Genomic DNA, 19,662 nt, shown 5'->3' on the forward strand with positions numbered 1-19,662 from the left:
CATATTTTGCATATTTTTTGCATATTTTGCATATTTTTTGCATATCTCGTGCATATGCAAAATATGCAAATATGCAAAAAATTAAAAAATATGAACCCTTCAAATAATTCTAAATCCTTTGAAACGAATTTGTGTCCAATCAGAATTTCGATATCTTCATTATTAAAAAATATGCAAATATGCAAAATCCGAGGTCTAAATATGAGTAACCAAAGGCATTTAGTAATACGTATTGCCGACGGCATTTTTACATTATGCGGAAATATTTGAATCAAAAATTTAAGATTTTGGAAAGAAATGTGGTATGAAGAAAATTCAAATTAATTAAAAAATATTTGAAAAATCGGAAAATGTAATAGCAATTTTTTTAATATTTGATATATGTAGTTATAATTTTTATTAGTATATTTATTAAAAAAAATAATAATAATAATTAATTTTCAACAAGAAAGTATCTCTTTTTTAATATTTTTTGTGGTCCTGAAAAGGACCGATTGTTTTGTTGTAAAAAAAGAAGATTTCTCCAAATAGCGTCAAAAAAATATTTAACCGCCGAAACCGTACAAAGTACGACCTTGTCTCTTCAAAGCGTAGACGACATCCATAGCAGTGACGGTTTTACGCTTAGCGTGTTCGGTGTAAGTGACAGCATCACGAATAACGTTTTCCAGGAACACTTTCAGAACACCACGAGTTTCTTCGTAAATCAATCCAGAAATACGTTTTACACCACCACGACGAGCCAAACGTCTAATAGCTGGCTTCCCAAACCTTTTCCCAAGCCTTTTCCACCTTTACCGCGACCAGTCATTTTTCACTTTTTTTTTAATTCACTTTAACACTTCACGAAAGCACAAGAACGAATGTTTTAACTAGTTCAGTTCAGTTCAATTTATTTTCCCAAGATATTTAATTACATAGTTTCTTAAGTCTAGTCGCTTATATTTAATCTATATCTAACGTATTTTCATACTTCTCTAGATTTATTACATTTATAATTTTATATGAACTATGTGGTAGGCCAGCCCGCTCAAAATTTGTGGTTAATTGTAAGTTATTTAGCATTCCGTGCATATTTTTTGCATATTTTGCATATTTTAGCATATATTTTGCATATTTTGCCTATATTTTGCATATTTTATGCATATATTTTGCATATTTATTGCATATCGACCTAGCATATTTTGCATATTTTTTGCATATTTTGCATATATTTTGCATATTTTGCATATTTTTTGCATATTTTGCATATTTTTTGCATATTTTGCATATTTTTTGCATATTTTGCATATTTTTTGCATATTTTGCATATTTTTTGCATATCTCGTGCATATGCAAAATATGCAAATATGCAAAAAATTAAAAAATATGAACCCTTCAAATAATTCTAAATCCTTTGAAACGAATTTGTGTCCAATCAGAATTTCGATATCTTCATTATTAAAAAATATGCAAATATTAATTACATAGTTTCTTAAGTCTAGTCGCTTATATTTAATCTATATCTAACGTATTTTCATACTTCTCTAGATTTATTACATTTATAATTTTATATGAACTATGTGGTAGGCCAGCCCGCTCAAAATTTGTGGTTAATTGTAAGTTATTTATTTATTTCTCTTGTGAAAATGGGAAAAGCACAAGTTATACATTTACTTAAAACTAGGATAACAATAAAACAAAAATAAATATAAATAAACGTTTATTTACGTGACTTACGGTATTTCATTTCAAATTATTTTTATTTATTGTCCTGTTCTATAAACTAAGTCATCTATATTATACGATTTATATCGCCTATGATAAAATAATAATTGACCAGAGGTATTATACATGGTACCACTGTTATAAAGGTGTAATAAACTTAAGGCTGGAAGATATTTATTATGATTTTTTAATAAAATTAATAAAAATTTTTTCACATTTTAAATTGTTTTTTATACAAATAGCAGTTCCACCCCTAGAACTATAAAATTTATCCTGTCTGTATATGTTGTAACCTTTTATATCAAATTTGTGTTTCGCTAATAGGTCATGTTCTGCCATCATAAGAATGTCTGGTTTGTTTTTGAATACAAATGTTTGTAAATAATGTCTCTTAATCCTTGAGACGATACCATTTACATTTATAAATATTATTTTTAGATTAGTCATCTAGTTTTAAGCTAACAAATAGTTGATAAAGGGAACATGTCCTTTCAGCAGCCGTTTTTAATTGTTTATAGACTCCAACATGTGCTCTTATTTTTTGCAGGCATGTAAAAAAATCTTTTCCCAAAAGATTTTTGCAATCAGTGTCAAACATTTGCATGTAATCCTCTGATTTTTTATTAGATGGGGGTGTGTAAGGGGAGTTTGTTATACCTAACTTAGCTATGCTAGCGTATGTTTTTACATTTGATGAATTAGAGGCTATATTTTGCGTTGGAAAATTTCTAGAAATCGTTGGCATATTTCTAGCCACTTTTGCATTGTTTAGCTTTTCAAGCAATCTTAGTCTTATTGGACAATTCTTGGCACTTGCAACGTGACCTGTAGTATTGCAATTCACGCAAAACACAGGTATGCCAATGGTTTTTATTAATTTTCCAGTTTTTGGGTCTTCCGATATTTGTTCTTCGGTATTGAACTCTTTTTTTGGTACCGGGAACTTTTTTTGCTCATGACCACCAGGGCATTTAACGCAATTGTACGGCATCTTACAGTTTGTGGCGATATGCCCGTAACCCTGACAATTTCTACACTGTATGAGTCCAACTTTTTTGTATTTTTCAATTTTCACTTTTGAATTGATTAAATATACCATTTTTTTAAATGCTCCTATATCGGAGGCATTGCTTAAATGGATAAGCCATCGATTGCCATTTATGTATTGGATATTTTGAATATCTACATTTATTCCTCTTTCAGTGATAAATTCTTCTACATCTTCTTTTGTGTATGTATCAGAAAGATTTTTTATTATTACAGTCCTAGGTTTTAACTCTTTTGGAGTGAATGTGTAATAGTGCATATTGCTTTTATCCAGAAATTGTCTGACTATCTCAAAATCACTATTCTTTTGTAATTTAAGTTCACTCATTTTATTTTTTAAGATTTCTATTGAAAATAGATCACTTTTTATAATATCCTTAATATTGATTGTTAATTCTTTAATGTTTGCATTATAAATTTTAATTGATGGCGGGCTGGCCTTACCTGGATTATTTTTATTTTCACGAGTTGGTTGAGATGTTGTCTTCATTTGCGATGTCGATATAGAAGCTTGATTTGTTCCATTATTTTGTTGCAATGTTGCAGTTATCCGTTTACATGTTGCTCTGTTTTCTTCAAATGTTGCAATATTTTGTTGCATTGGTTGAAATGTTGCCGCAAATTGTACACATGTTGCGGTAGATTTTGGGTATGTTGCTGGAAATTGTTGGCATGTTGCTATACTTTGTTGATATGTTTCAGCATTTTTAGAGATGGTTAGAGATGGTATTTACCGGGTAAATACCCAAGGGGTGGGTAAATACCGGGTAAATACCAATTTGCGGGTTTTTATTTGGGTATTTACTATATTGAATCGGTAATACAACATCTTGCACCATATTTCCGGGTTTCTGTTATCAAATCGATTTAGAATCGATAGTTTTACGATACTTTAAAGACGTGGGTAAATACTTGGGTAAATACCCGAGTTTTTACCCAAAAATTGGGTATAAACTCATTAACTGCCGAACAACTTGACATAGGCGACCAAAATTTTGCATACATGTTTCCAATGACAAACCAAATATAGAAATCCAACATGGGTTCCCTGGGTCCAAGTTTTGATATAGCCCCCATATAACCATATCTCCCGATTTAAGGTATTTTTTGCCTATTAGACACATATTAAGGCCAAATTGGCTGTAATTTGGCACAGAGTGTTCTTTTTGGGTACCAAATGTCCGTGCAAAAATTTATGTATGTAGGTCCACGTTTACTGGTAGCCCCCATACAAAGGTACCCCTATTTTGAGTATTTACCCAAAAATTGGGTATAAACTCATTAACTGCCGAACCACTTGACATAGGCGGCCAACATTTTGCACATATCTTTCTAATGTCAAAGCAAATATAGAAATCCAACATGGGGTCCCTGGGTCCAAGTTTTGATATATCCCCCATATAACCATATCTCCCGATTATAGGTAATTTCTATCTATTAGCCAATTTGATTGGCTGGAATTTGGCGCAGAGGATTCTCTATGAGTACCAATTGTCTACGCTGGTCCATGTTTTCTGTCCTATATAAAGGTCCCGGTTTTGGGTATTTATATATATTTTTAAACTCTTTAACAGCCGAACCACTTGACGTGAGTTTTGAAGATCCCATTCTCCATACAGGAAACAAAGTTGATATTTGAACCATTAGTGTCAAAAACCACATTTCGAGTGAATATTTCGTGCGAAAACAGATCTCACTATGGCAAATTATAACCAATTTGATCGTAAAATGTGCCTAATAGACAAAAAGTACCTTAAATTGGGAGGTGCGGTTATATGGGGGCTATATCAAAACTTGGACCCAGGGACCCCATGTTGGATTTCTATATTTGCTTTGACATTAAAAATACGTATGCAAAATTTTGGCCGCCTATGTCAAGTGGTTCGGCAGTTAATGAGTTTATACCCAATTTTTGGGTAAAAACTCAAAATAGGGGTACCTTTGTATGGGGGCTACCAGTAAACGTGGACCTACATACATAAATTTTTGCACGGACATTTGGTACCCAAAAAGAACACTCTGTGCCAAATTACAGCCAATTTGGCCTTAAAATGTGTCTAATAGGCAAAAAATACCTTAAATCGGGAGATATGGTTATATGGGGGCTATATCAAAACTTGAACCCAGGGACCCAATGTTGGATTTCTATATTTGCTGTGACATTAGAAAGATATGTGCAAAATTTTGGCCGCCTATGTCAAGTGGTTCGGCAGTTAATGAGTTTATACCCAATTTTTGGGTAAATACTCAAAATAGGGGTACCTTTGTATGGGGGCTACCAGTAAACGTGGACCTACATACATAAATTTTTGCACGGACATTTGGTATCCATAAAGAACGCTCTGTGCCAAATTACAGCCAATTTGGCCTTAAAATGTGTCTAATAGGCAAAAAATACCTTAAATCGGGTGATACGGTTATATGGGGGCTATATCAAAACTTGGACCCAGGGTCCCCATGTTGGATTTCTATATTTGCTTTGACATTAGAAATATGTGTGCCTATGTCAAGTGGTTCGGCAGTTAATGAGTTTATACCTAATTTTTGGGTAAAAACTTGGGTATTTACCCAAGTATTTACCCACGTCTTTAAAGTATCGTAAAACTATCCATTCTAAATCGATTTGATAACAGAAACCCGAAAATAGGGTGCAAGATGTTGTATTACCGATTCAATATAGTAAATACCCAAATAAATACCCACAAATGGGTATTTACCCAATTTACCGGGTATTTACCCACTGCCCATCTCTAAGCATTTTGTAAAGATGTTTCAGAAGGTTGGTTGTATGTGTCTTGGCTTCTTCTAGCTTCTTCTGCCCAATCAGCAGCCTCCATACTACATTCATTTGTTGTAGTGTCATTTTTTTGTTGTATGTTGTTGTTATTACCAATTGTTGTTTTTGTTTTGTTTTCGTTTTCAGAGTTTTTTGTTATTTCAGCAAGTTGATAGTTTTTAATTGTATTTTTAAGTTTTTCATTTTCTATATCTTTTAAACGGGATAGTGTTTTTAATTTGATCACCTCAATGGGTGTCCGAATCACTGCCACTACTTTTGTTCTTCTTCCTTTTTTTCAGTTTTTTATTTGTGTCACTATTTTCATTTGTAACACTACTATTGTCTGACAAGTTCACAATGGACTCCATTTTACGTTTTAATAACGCTTATCTCTTTTGGTTTATGGACCTAGGCAAAAAGCCTTGTCGAAAAGTTTGAAACGAGAGTCTATGCTACAAGAACTATAAATATCCCGTAGTATAATTGTTAATTTATTACACAAAGCACTTTTTAGTTCAATTAATGTTTTTAATAAACACTTCACTTTCATTGCACTAGACGACCAGTCATTTTTCACTTTAACACTTCACGAATGCACAAGAACGAATGTTTTAACTAGCAGCCTAACGGTTCTATTTATACAAAAATCTTCCTGATCGTCAACCACTTCGACTTAGTTCGTGTTGCTTGTGTCATAGTCGTTTGTGTATATGTGTGCGTGTGTGTGCCCATTTAGTAGACATATATTTGTATTTACGAACACTCACCCTTAATCGTTGATGCTAATACAAAATTTTTCTATAAATACTTGTTTCAGGCGCGGTTTCCGAGTTATTACAGTGTTAACAGTGTTTGTGTGCATATCTAGTGAAGTGAAAAAATTAAAGTGAAAAATGGCTCGTCTAAGCAAACTGCCCGTAAATCAACTGGTGGCAAGGCTCCTCGTAAGCAATTGGCCACTAAAGCCGCTCGTAAGAGCGCACCAGCCACCGGCGGTGTTAAGAAGCCTCATCGTTTCCGTCCTGGTACAGTCGCTTTGCGTGAAATCCGTCGTTACCAGAAGAGTACTGAATTGTTGATCTGCAAATTGACCTTCCAGCTTATTTTGCATATTTATTGCATATCGACCTAGCATACCGTGCCTATTTTTTGCATATTTTTGCATATATTTTGCATATATATTGCATATTTTGCATGTATTTTGCATATTTTTGCATATATTGTATATTTTGCATATTTTTGCATTTTTAGCATATATTTTGCATATTTTTGCATTTTTTGCATATTTTACATATAAATTGCATATTTTGCATATTTTTTGCATATTATGCATATTTTGCATATTTTTTGCATATTATGCATATTTTGCATATACTTTGCATATTTTTGCATACCGTGCATATTTTTTGCATATTCTTGCATATATTTTGAGTATTTATCGCATATCGACCCAGCATACCGTGCATATTTTTGCATATTTTGCCTATATTTTGCATATCGACCTAGCATATTTTGCATATTTTTTGCATATCTCGTGCATATGCAAAAATGCAAAAAATTAGAAAATGTGAACCCTTCAAATAATTCTAAATCCTTTGAAACGAATTTGTGTCCAATCAGAATTTCGATATCTTCATTATTAAAAAATATGCAAAATCCGAGGTCTAGTTATAAGTTAAGATATAGGTTAAATATAAGTGACTAGACTTAAGAAACTAAGTAATTAAATATGTTGGGAAAATAAACTGAAACTGAACTGAAACTATACCATATGCAGTAATAGGTAATAATAAGTAATAGGTAGTGACAAGTAATAGGCAATACGTTATAGATAATAATAATAGGCAATAATAAGTAATGGACAATATAAGTAATAGGTAATCTTAATATATAAAAGAGCTTAGTGTTAGAGTCTAAACGTAACCAGAGAGTCACGAGTCAGCGTCATACTTTTTCGCCGGCGTGAAAACCAAACGAAAGAGTTAGCGGCACAAAATGTCAATTATTTGTTTTCATTTTCTGACAGAAAATTTTACGTTGTGCAAACCAAAATCAATTTATTATTTAATAAACAATAATGTCAAGGAATTTGGATAAAATTATTGAAAAAAATATTTTTCTTCCATTTTATTAATAATTCATTAAAAAACATCCACAATCTTTGAAAATATTTGTTTTTTTAACAGTACTGCCATATGTTTTGATATAAATTATCATTAAAATTTGGCAGCACTGTTGATTTTTACCTAAAATATGGCAACTCAATTGAGAGCAAGTGAGAAATTTTGAGTATGACGCTGAGCAAAAATGAATAAAATCTATTCTAGCGTCATGCCGCTACACGCGAACGTCAGCCGTCGCGATTTCCCGTTGCCTATAAGAAACACACGGCAAACGACTGTCGCTGACTCTAGACTTTATGGTTGCGTTTAGACTCTTAAGTGAGTGACTGACATATCATGGCCCAGACGAAACGGCTAAAGCTAAAAGCTTGAAATTTTGAGTGTTGCTGATGTGTAGGCGTGAGATAAGTCTGGTTTGTTGGAAATTGGAACTAGAAGGGTACGAAATGTACTGAAATGTATTAAAAATAGTACCCTTTGTTTTAGGCGAACGGGAAGAGCTAGAATTCTGAAATTTGGAACTAGGGTAAATGATGAAAAGATAGAAAGATGTACAAAAGGATTTTTGGAAATTCGAACTATAAGTGTACGAAAGGTGCTGAACTTTACTAAATTTAGTTCTAATTGTATATATATTGAACATATATAGCTAGAATTTGAAATTTTATTTGGAATACAGGTTGGGAAGTGTCGTTTATGTATGGAAATGGTTTAAGAAATACGTACTTTTGTGTATAAAAAGTACAAAATTTTACAAAATTTGGTACTATTTGCATTTTGTTGAGTGTATAGATATGGCATCATAAAAATCGGAATTAGAACTACTATTGGAGCACAGGATTGAGGTAGCTTTAAAAAAATCGTACTTATGTATACGAAAAGTTCTTAATTTGGTGCAATATAGAGCCGAAGTTTTCAAATTGTGAATTAAAGCGACTGTTGAGATAGTTTAGGAAATTCGTACTTATTAGTACGAAAAGTACTATACGGAACTAAAATTAGTACAATTTTGATTTTTCTTAAAGGATAGAGCCGAAAACCTGAAGTTTGGAATTAAGATTTCTGTTGATAATTGAGCTATAGAGACATCTTTGGAAATTCATATTTATGTGTACGAAAAGTACTAAACGGCACCAGATTTGGTACAATTTGGATTTGAGTGAACGGTTGGTTGCTTTTTGAATATAGATTTGATATATGGAAGCATAGTACTTATGTGTACTATATGGGGGATCGCTTTTGAACACCGCGTGTTGTTGGCCTTGTCCATTATTTTTATTATTTTTTATATTAAAAAATATTGTTTAATGTTGTTTAGCTTTTACTTCAAAAATTATTCGTTTCATTTTATATCCTAAGTCAGTTTTTACAAAAATTTATTAAGTCTAATTACATGTTTATTTCTAGCATAGTTTCCTATTTTTTGATAAAAAATGTATTAAACTGATCCTTGGGGAACTCCTGCTCTTACCGCATATGTTTCATATTTTCCTTCATAAAAATAGACATAAAATGTTCTGTCATGTAAGTAGCTATGTATGCGTTTAATTGGCTAGTTGTTAAACCATATCGCTGCAAATGAGCGATATGTAGTTTCCATTTACTCTACCATTCCTTCTTGGGAAACCGTATCGAATGCCTTATTGGAATCTAAGCTATAGTAGCACTTATTTTAGTACAGCCAGCAACTATTTTATAATTTAGCATTTATTGCGCGTGTGTAGTTGAGTGTTGTTTTTTGAAGCCAAATTGATTATTTCTCAAAATTTTAGCATCGTCAATATGCTCATTTAGCCCAATGAGTGTTATTGTTTCAAATAATTTGCCATGATAAGACAGCAAAGAAATTGTTCCCGGTTTTAGGATCGGGATTATCTTAGCGGATTTCCATTTTTGGATAAAATCCTATGTTAATGTAGTGAATAAATGGTGTTGCTACAAAACGCCGAGTCCTATGATCGATTTTTCTGAGGATGAAATTTGGAATATTGTCATCTCCGCTGGTTTTCTTATCGTTCATGGTTTTCTACCTACTTCTGAGGGTGATACAAGGCAGACAGGTGGTCTATTATTGAGGTTAAGAATTGTGCCGTTGGCTAGAGAGTCTTGTCCAAATTTTGCCATAGGGAGTAAAGGAATATTCTTAGCAGGACTTCTATTATATCTAGAGGGCCGTGTTTTGTATGTAGGCAAAGGATTTTGCTGTTACATAAGCTTTTTAATTATCAGATGTTATTCTGCTGTTCCCTTCTTTTACCATGTGAGGAATTTGGTTACGTGTTAGTTTGCCCCAAAGGCCTTTTATGTTTCTAAACATGTCATTACCGGGTTTTTTATTTTCGAGTTTTTGTATTAAATACTCTCGTTCAAACACGGATATTCTTTGTTCATATTGCGTATGATTGCATTCAAAGTTACAACCATTTGCAGATCATTAGTTCTGTACAGTCTTCTACTTGTAGTTTTTTTTTGGGATATGAGATGTTGAATATCGTATGGGAGCTTTTTCATTGTATTTTTAGAAGGTATAATTTTGCCCATGGCACATTCTATTGCTATATGGAGAGCTGTGGTCAGCGCTTCAATAGTCGAATCTACTTCATGAGATGTAATATTTTTATCTTCTGGAAGCTTATGCTGTTGTAATTCGGTTGCTAGTGTTATAGTTAGGCTTTTATAATTAAATATTTTTATTGGCTGTTCCCTTTCAAAATGAGTTGTTAGATGAAGCAATATGGCACTATGATCAGATTCAAAGTCCAAAGTATATGGCCTCTCAGGTGTATAGAGTCCTTGAGTTGTCATAAAAATATCAATAAACGACTGCGTTGTTGTGCAGAATCTTATTGGGCCAATAATTGGTCTTATTGATATATTAGGGCTATTATCAAGCCAAGCCTAATGTCCTAGCTGATCGTATTTTTAAAGGGGGTACCTCATTTTGAGTCTTACGATTAGTTTTTAATACAATCACATATGAGTCCACTTGACACACAAGGCTATTTCATGCTGGTAATGTTCTAGGGTTAACTGTATTTTGCCTAATTCCCTAGATCCTTTTAATTTTTTTCAAAAGCTTGTTTTATACTGGCAATCTTTGGCACTGGCAACATGGCCAGTGGTTTTACTGTATACACAGTATATAGGTATGTCAATTGTTCTTCGGTATATAATTCTTCAGGAGTAATTTTACATTTTCCACGCATATGTGCTTCAGGGCACTTAAAACATCTATATCGCATTTTTTAATTGGTAGAAATATGCCCCGGTCTTTGGCAATTATAAATATTCCTTGAGTAATATAAAAATATTCCTTGAGTTTTATATTTTTCTATTCCAACCTGCCTGTAGATTAAGAATTGCAGTTTCTTGAAGGCGCTTAAATCAGAAGCTCGACCTAGTTACAATATCCTTCGACCACCTTTAAGTTTACTAATAGATTCAACATCTAATGGTAAATTTTTTCATAATTTTCAGAAAGTTTCTTTACAAGAAGGGTTCTAGGTTTTAATTCATTTGACGTATTCGTAAATATGTGGTGTTTTCTTTGTCCAGCAGTTCCCTAACCGAAAAGAAATCTAATTTTTTAAGTTTTAATTGGATATTTTTTTTCACTTTAAGTTTTATGATTAATTGTTTAACATTAGTGTTGTGTATTTTTATAGTTGGAGGACTGGCCTTACCTGATGATTTTCGGATGTCCTTTATTAATTGCTTGTAATTGTCATTGATTTCATTAATTGTCATTGATTTCCATATCATTAGAGTTGATAATATTATTGCTTGCATTTAAAGATGTTACCACTGTAGTGTATGGTGGTTGATTATTGTTTGATGGTTGAATATTGTTTGGTAGTTTGTTATTGTTTGGCGATTGTTTATTTTTTGATGACTGATTATTGTTTAGTTTATTCAATATCAGTCCAATCATCAAAAATATTTCCGTGCGGAATTTCTTTCTTCTCCCATTTCCGCAATCGTAAAAAAGTTCCGCGCGGAATTAATGGGAGAAAGGAGAAAAAGTAGGCATCATAAGAAAGTTCAATTTGTGGTTTTCATCTCAAAATATCTCACAAACAAAATCGAAGGGATATAAAATATGTTTTTCCAATATAAATCGAAATAGAAATAAATTAATTCCTTTTGGGTCGAAGACAAAACCCAATTGCTACATTAAGTGTCAGTTATGGAATTGCAGCAATATTTAATTACTCTTTAAATATTGGTTATTATCCAAGCAAATGGAAAATAGTAAAAATTATACCTGTGCTTAAGCCTGGTAAAGATCCCACAAATCCAAGCAGCTAAAGGCCTACCTCACTTTTATCATCATTTGGAAAGCTATTTGAAATAATATTGTTAGAAAATATATATGACCAAATAGAAAATAGCAATATCCTAAACACAAGCCAATATGGTTTTAGAAAAGGAAAATCGACCACACATTGCCTAATGACATTGACTGATAAAATATGTAGAGGTCTAAATAAACGTAAAGCCCATTTCCGCAATCGTAAAAAAATTCCGCGCGGAATTAATGGGAGAAAGGAGAAAAAGTAGGCATCATAAGAAAGTTCAATTTGTGGTTTTCATCTCAAAATATCTCACAAACAAAATCGAAGGGATATAAAATATGTTTTTCCAATATAAATCGAAATAGAAATAAATTAATTTGTTTTGGGTCGAAGACAAAACCCAATTGCTACATTAAGTGTCAGTTATGGAATTACATCCTGACCATTGCACGTGGATTCAATAAAGGGAGCAAAGAGTCTCATACTCGGTTTTGGAAAAAACGGAAAATGAGCTCAATTTGATGGGACCAACTAATAAGGGCATCGCCGAATGGAAAAAGGTTTAGTGTTAAATTTTTTACATTCTTTTGCAAAAATAATCCATTAATTCTTCAAATTTACTTAAAATAGGTTTGGGCTGACAAAAGAAAATATCTAAGTCAAAATACAAAACAGGAACAGGAGACGGTCCAAACATTATCAAGCACCGAAGAAACTATCTATATTGTTATTGAAATTAAGTCTGATGAAGAGACGCAGTGAATATTTAATCCATTTAGGACAAAGGTGAGCTTCCAAAACATTTACCACCTCGGAAAGGATAGAACTAAATGTTGATTGTGCCATACCAACATTAGAATCCTTCCCAACGCCAGTTTGATATGCACTTACAATGATTGTGGCAATTCAAAAGGATTGGAACTATCTCTCTATCTGTCTTCTTGACAATCTTGTAGAAGTTCTTTGTTGCTCTCTGAAAGTAACAACATCCTCTAAATATGCTCTTAGTATAATACTATTCATTTTTTGGTTTCAATTCTTTATTACTTTTTAATTATTTCGTACAACACAAACACAAATAAGGGTACACAAAGTATGAAAAAGACCCACAGTTGATTTAAAAGAGAAAGTTTACTCCTATATTTTCCACGATTGGAGGATTTTTTCTCTCGAGGAATCCGTAGGAATAGAATTTCTCCCACATTTTGGCGAGTGGGCTGTATATGATTTTAATGTCAACTCAAGTTTTCTGATTCGGGCGTAGCAAACTATCCGGTCTTTTGTAAATTGATCAAATATTGCTTAATGTTTTATGTTTTTACATTGAGCATCCATATCTCTTTTTTAACCTTTTTTAATTTATCTCTAATACTTCGAAAATGATGAAAGTACATGTATTTTTACCTTTATTTTTGCGAAAATAAAGAAACGTATGAAAATGACATTTATTTTCATCGTTTTGCTTCATCGAAACTAATAAACAATTGCTTACTTATTAATTTGTGTGTGTTCACTATACAAACGACTTTGTTTTATATAGGACTCATAAACAGGCATATGAAGCAAAACAAACTATGGTTCTTTGCTAACGACAATACCATGCTGAGTACATCGGTTCTCGTCCGATCACCGAAATTAATCATCGTCGGGCGCGGTTATTACTTAGATGGAGGACCGCTTGGGGATACCGCGTGTTGTTGGCATTGTCCAACTTTTTTATTATTTTTTATATTAAAAATTATTTTTTAATGTTTTTCAATACATTTATTTACCTTTTACTTCATGAAGCTACATCTGGACAAGTAGGTGCAATAATAAAAATACTTAATAATAAAAAGTACTTCGGAAATGACGGTGGTCCCAATTATGTTCTCAAACGAACAAATATGGCCTCATGGGAATATTTAACAGTAATATTTAATCACTCTCTAAATATTGGTTATTATCCAAGCAAATGGAAAATAGTAAAAATTATACCTGTGTTTAAGCCTGGTAAAGATCCCACAAATCCAAACAGATAAATGACCAAATAGAAAATAACAATATCCTAAACACAAACCAATATGGTTTTAGAAAAGGAATATCGATCACACATTGCCTAATGACATTGACAGATAAAATATGAAGAGGTCTAAATAAACGTAAAGCCACCATAGCAGTCAGTTTGGATTTTTCGACAAGGCTGTATATGCAAAACTGCGAAATATGATTGGTAAGAGAGGAGGCCTCACACAGAATGTTAAGCTAATTCTTTACAAACAGGTAGTAAGCCCAGCTATATCATATGCGTTTCCAATATGGTTCGCGATATCTGAGCATCAAATGGAAAGAGTCACAATATTAGAGAGCGTAGCATAACTATAGGCGCACCTTTAATGTGGTGTACGTTGAAATTGCAAAACGAATGTTGTGCTGAATTGTGCTAGATTTGTGCCGTATTTTTTCGAAATTCGAAAAACTAAGGAATATATTCGAAAAAACATTTTTTTTCGAAAAAAATTCTCAGAATTGCAATTTTCGAATTTCGAAAAAATGTAAGTTGTGCTGAGTAAGGCTCAATTTGTGCTCAATTGTGCCGTTAAATTTTTTCGATATCATGTAACGTTTTCGAAATAATCGATATTTTCGAACGTATGGCATGTGCTAGCAGCGCACACAATTGTGCCGTTTCAACATATCTTACCATTTTCGAAAAAAATACGATTTTCGAACATAAGCCAGAATTGCAATTTTCGAAATTCGAAAAAATAAATGTTGTGCTGGATTGTGCTCGCCGAGCCGTTTAAATTTTTTGAATATCAAATTTCAAAATTTCTAATTTTTATGGAAATTATAATGATTTTTCAATTTTAGCGAGTAACGAGTACCGATAGACATTTGTAATGTAATGAACCTAAGAAATTCCCGGTAACAAAAAGAGTTCAATACTGAAGAACAAATATCGGAAGACCCAAAAACTGGAAAATTTATAAAAATCATTGGCATACCTGTGTTTTGCGTGAATTGCAATGCTACAGGTCACGTGGCTAGTGCCAAGGATTGTCCAATTAGATTAAAAGTAAGGAAACACTAGGCCAATATTTGACGAAAAGTGTCAAATATTTCTTTGCCATAGTCTGACCACAAAATATTTTCCATGGCAAACACGAAAACAGCTGATTTGGGGAAAACAACATTATTTGACATTAAGCTAAATTTTGCTTGATTTGTTCAGAATGTGAACGCCGACTAGCAAATATTTGCTTATTTTTGGGCAAACATTTACTTGCCCTTACCATATTTTGTAAGAGCAAACAAAGGAAAATAACAGCAGATTGATAGATTGTTGTCAGCGTCTGGCGGCATTTCATTACATTTGACCAAAAATTTATTTTTGTGTGAAAAAGAATAAAATTAAAAATAATATAAAATAACAAAAAAAGTATTCAGAATATGAAATTCCAATAAAAAACCCCGCCAAAAACTAAAAGTGATAAAGGATTTTAAAACACATTGCCTTCCACCAAGGCAGAACAATGTTTTTGGAATGCAGTGATTACCATAATAAGATGCTCCGGGACAATGCATGGCGGGAAATTTGCGGCCTCTTCGGAGATAAATACACCACTGCAGACCAACCAACCGCGAAATGGACCAACCTCCGGATTCAATATCGGGGTTATGCTGCCAGATGCAAAACCAAGTCCGGACAGGGCGAAGTGAAACCGCCGAAGTGGAGATTTCAAACCTTTATATTGAAATTGATACAGACAGAAACAGTAAGTATTTACAAATATATATAATATATTTTCTCACAAATTTAATATTTTCATGTATATGATAATATATCACCATCCTACTCGGCACCGCCCATTACCTCAACACCAAGGCGACAACATATTTCTAATGTATAATCAGCGACAACCCAGATTGCGGAAACTATGCGGGAGGCTGTTGATAGTAATAAGCAGCGAAGTCAGAATGCATTCATGTTGCAGACACTATAAGGTTTTAATATATTCGTTGTCATAGCGAATGCATCATCAGCAACAAGCACATATGGAACTGACACTGTTCTTAGCGGTAAATGATTCGATGGTGGCAAATTGAATTTATTGTTGACCAGAGCTTCATTAAATGACGTTTTTCGGAAAACTCCACCATTCGATATTCTTCCATTCGATCCGATATCTATATACAAAAACTTATACGAGGCATCTGCTATAGCCATGAGTACTATACTGTGAGTTCCTGAAATATATTTTTATTTTATTTTATTTATAGTTTACACAATGTTTCAAACTTACTGTTATAGGTGTATAGTACTTCCAGAGCGAGGTGGTGCGGTCATAACAACATGTTTACCGTCTACAGACCCAATGCAATTCGGGAAATTCCATTTTTCCATAAAATTTTCAGATATTGCTTTCCATTATCTTTCTGTTGATAGAGTTTGTTTAAAAATATATAAATATATATTTTTATCAAATCAGAACCAATTGAGTTCAAATTACCACCAAATACTCCGGCTGTAGCACTTTATAAAGAGCATCAACCACTTCAGGTATAATTCTTGAAATAGTATTGTGAGGAATGCGGAATATGTATTGGAGGGAACGGAAACTTTCTCCTGTTGCGAAGTATCGAAGTGTAACCATTAATCTTTCGGATCTTTCGGATTATATGCGAATGTTTGACACTAATTGCAAAAATCTTTAGGAAAAGACTTTTTTACTTGCCTGCAAAAAATAGGATCACATGTTGAAGTCTATAAACAATTAATAACAGCTGCTAAAAGGACACGCTCCCTTTATCAACTATTTGCAAGCTCAAAATTAGATGACTAATCTAAAAATAATATTTATTAATGTAAATGGTATCGTCTCAAGGATTACGAGACATGTTGAAATTGAAGAGGAAAATATTATATATATTTATATATATAATTTAAAATATAAAACAGTTTAAAGTCAGAATTAAAAGACAAACAAAAATTATACTCACCTCACCTTTGAGAAAGGAAAATTATTACCTGTGAAAAAGAATATATTATACATACCTTGAATTATTACACTTACCTTGAATTATTATACTTACCGTGCATTTTACACTTACATTAATTTTTATACTTACCTTGAATTTGTACTTACTGTGAAATTCGCAAAAAGTGAAATAAAACTAACTAAAAAGAAAAATCAAGGTTTCAGTGGTAAAGTGAAAAAGGCTAAGTATCAAAAAGTTATCCTAATTTTAAGTAAATGTATAACTTGTGTTTTTGCCATTTTCACAAGAGAAATCATTACTTACTTACTTAGCTGGCTTGTTACAGAACGGTTGTTCCATAAGCCGAGCTTAAAAAAGATTTCCAAGCGCGTCGGTCTTGTGCGCAAGTCCACCAATTTGGAAGACCACGTTCCAAGATGTTGTTTTCTACTTGGTCTTTCCATCTAATTCGTGGCCTTCCCCTTCTACGAGAACCATCCGTAGGCTCATTTTTATATGCCTTTTGAGCTGGGGCATCTTCATTCATCCGCACAACATGGCCTAGCCACCGTAGTCGCTGCAGCTCAATACGACTATGTCGATGTCTGCGTATAAATTGTAGAGCTCGTGGTTCATTCGACGCCGATATTCACCGTCGACGCAGATCGGCCCGTAGATCTTTCGGAGAATTTTTCTCTCAAACACCCCAAGCGCTGCCTCATCTGCTTGCGCAAGTACCCATGCTTCTGATCCATATAATAGCACGGGTAGTATCAGTGTCTTGTAAAGTGTGAGTTTGGTCTGGCGAGAGGTGGCCTTGTTTCTAAACTGCTTACTTAGACCATAGTAGCATCTGTTGGCCATCACAATCCTTCTCCGAATTTCAAAACTGATATCATTCGTTTTATTGATGGCGGTACCAAGGTATATAAAGTCTTTAACTACCTCGAAGCTGTAGTTCTCAAGTTCCACAGTTGGTCCGAGTCTACTGGACGTCTTGCGCGTTGATACCATCAGCTTGGTCTTCTCGCCGTTTACTGCCAGACCCACTTTGGCAGACTCCTTTTCAATTTGTTCAAAGGTGGCTGTTACCGCTCGCAATGTTCGACCCATTATATCGATGTCATCGGCGTAGGCGAGTAACTGGTGTTGTTTGGTGTACAGAGTGCCATTTCTGTTCACCTTTGCGTCTCGTATGACCTTTTCCAGTAGGATGTTAAAAAGTTCACACGACAAACTGTCACCTTGTCTGAATCCTCGTTCGGTATTGAAGGGCTCCGATAGGTCCTTTCCTACTTTAACGGCTGACCTTGTGCCACTTAAAGTTATCCTGCATAGCCGTATTAATTTTGCAGGAATGCCGAACGCAGACATGGCTTTAAACACCTCTGAACGGATAGGGCTGTCGAATGCGGCTTTATAGTCGACAAATAGGTGGTATGTGTCGATGTGTTTTTCGTGGGTCTTTTCCAGGATTTGGCGCAGAGTGAAAATCTGGTCAATGGTCGATTTGCCAGGTCTGAAGCCGCATTGGTATGGTCCGATGATGTCATTGACCATTGTCTTCAATCGTTCACACAACACACTGGATAGCACTTTATATGCGATGGGAAGGAGACTTATTCCTCTATAGTTGGCACATATCGTCTTGTCTCCTTTTTTGTGCACGGGACACAGGATGCTGAGGTTCCAATCATTGGGCATGCATTCATCTAGCCAAATTGTGTTAATCAGCTGGTGCATGCTCCTGACCAGCATCTGGCCACCAGTCTTGAATAGTTCGGCTGGTAGCCCATCGGCTCCTGCTGCTTTGTTGTTCTTGAGCCGATTAATTGCTTTTATGACCTCATCTTGGCTAGGTGGTATACACTCTATACCATCATATCCTATTGGTTCTGGGGTATCTTCTTCATCGCCACTATTTGATACTAGTAGCTTTTCGAAATGCTCCTTCCAGATCCTCAACACGCTGTCTGTATCTGTCACCATTAAATACTTATAATTAAATACACATAGTTCATATAAAATTTTAAAGAAGTATGAAAATACGTTATAGATTAAATATAAGTGACTAGACTGAAGAAACTATGTAATTAAATATCTTGGGAAAATAAATTGAAACTGAACTGAAACTATACCATATGCAGTAATAGGTAATGATAAGTAATAGGTAGTGACAAGTAATAGGCAATACGTTATAGATAATAACCAGTAATAGTCAATAATAAGTAATGAGTAATAATAAGTAATAGGTAATCTTAATATATATAAGAGCTTAGTGTTAAGTGAGTGACTGACCGACAGATCATCGCCCAGACGAAACGCCTAAAGCTAGAAGCTTGAAATTTTGTGTGTGTTGAAAATTCGAACTAGGAGGGTACTAAAATGTACTAAATATGGCACCCTTTGTATTAGGCGAACGGGAAGAGCTACAATTCTGAAATCTGAAAAGTTAGAAATATGTAAAAAGGGTTTTTGGAAATTCGAACTATAAGTGTACGAAAAGTACTAAACTTTACTAAATTTAGTTCGAATTGTATATATATTGAACATATATAGCTAGAATTTTGAAATTTTATTGAAATACAGGTTGGGAAGTGGAATTTATGTATGGAAATGGTTTAAGAAATACGTACTTATGTGTTTAGGATTTAGGTTAACATATAGAGCTGGAGTCTTCAAATTGTGAATTAACGTGACTGTTGGAGTGTACGAAAAGTACTATGTGGAACTAAATTTAGTACAATTT

The 19,662-nt window shown here is 33.6% G+C and overlaps 2 pseudogenes; one reads left to right on the forward strand and one right to left on the reverse strand.

The window, feature by feature from the left end:
- Window positions 1-481: 481 nt before the first annotated feature.
- Window positions 482-830, reverse strand: LOC133336191 (histone H4-like; annotated as a pseudogene).
- A 12,705-nt stretch (window positions 831-13,535) lies between these two features.
- LOC133336192 (5S ribosomal RNA) lies at window positions 13,536-13,654 on the forward strand (annotated as a pseudogene).
- The last annotated feature ends 6,008 nt before the right edge of the window (window positions 13,655-19,662 follow it).

Source organism: Musca vetustissima, unplaced genomic scaffold, assembly GCF_032173495.1.
Source record: "Musca vetustissima isolate MV318-11 ecotype Yass unplaced genomic scaffold, APGP_CSIRO_Mvet_v1 utg106121, whole genome shotgun sequence".
NCBI classification, from domain to species: domain Eukaryota; kingdom Metazoa; phylum Arthropoda; class Insecta; order Diptera; family Muscidae; genus Musca; species Musca vetustissima.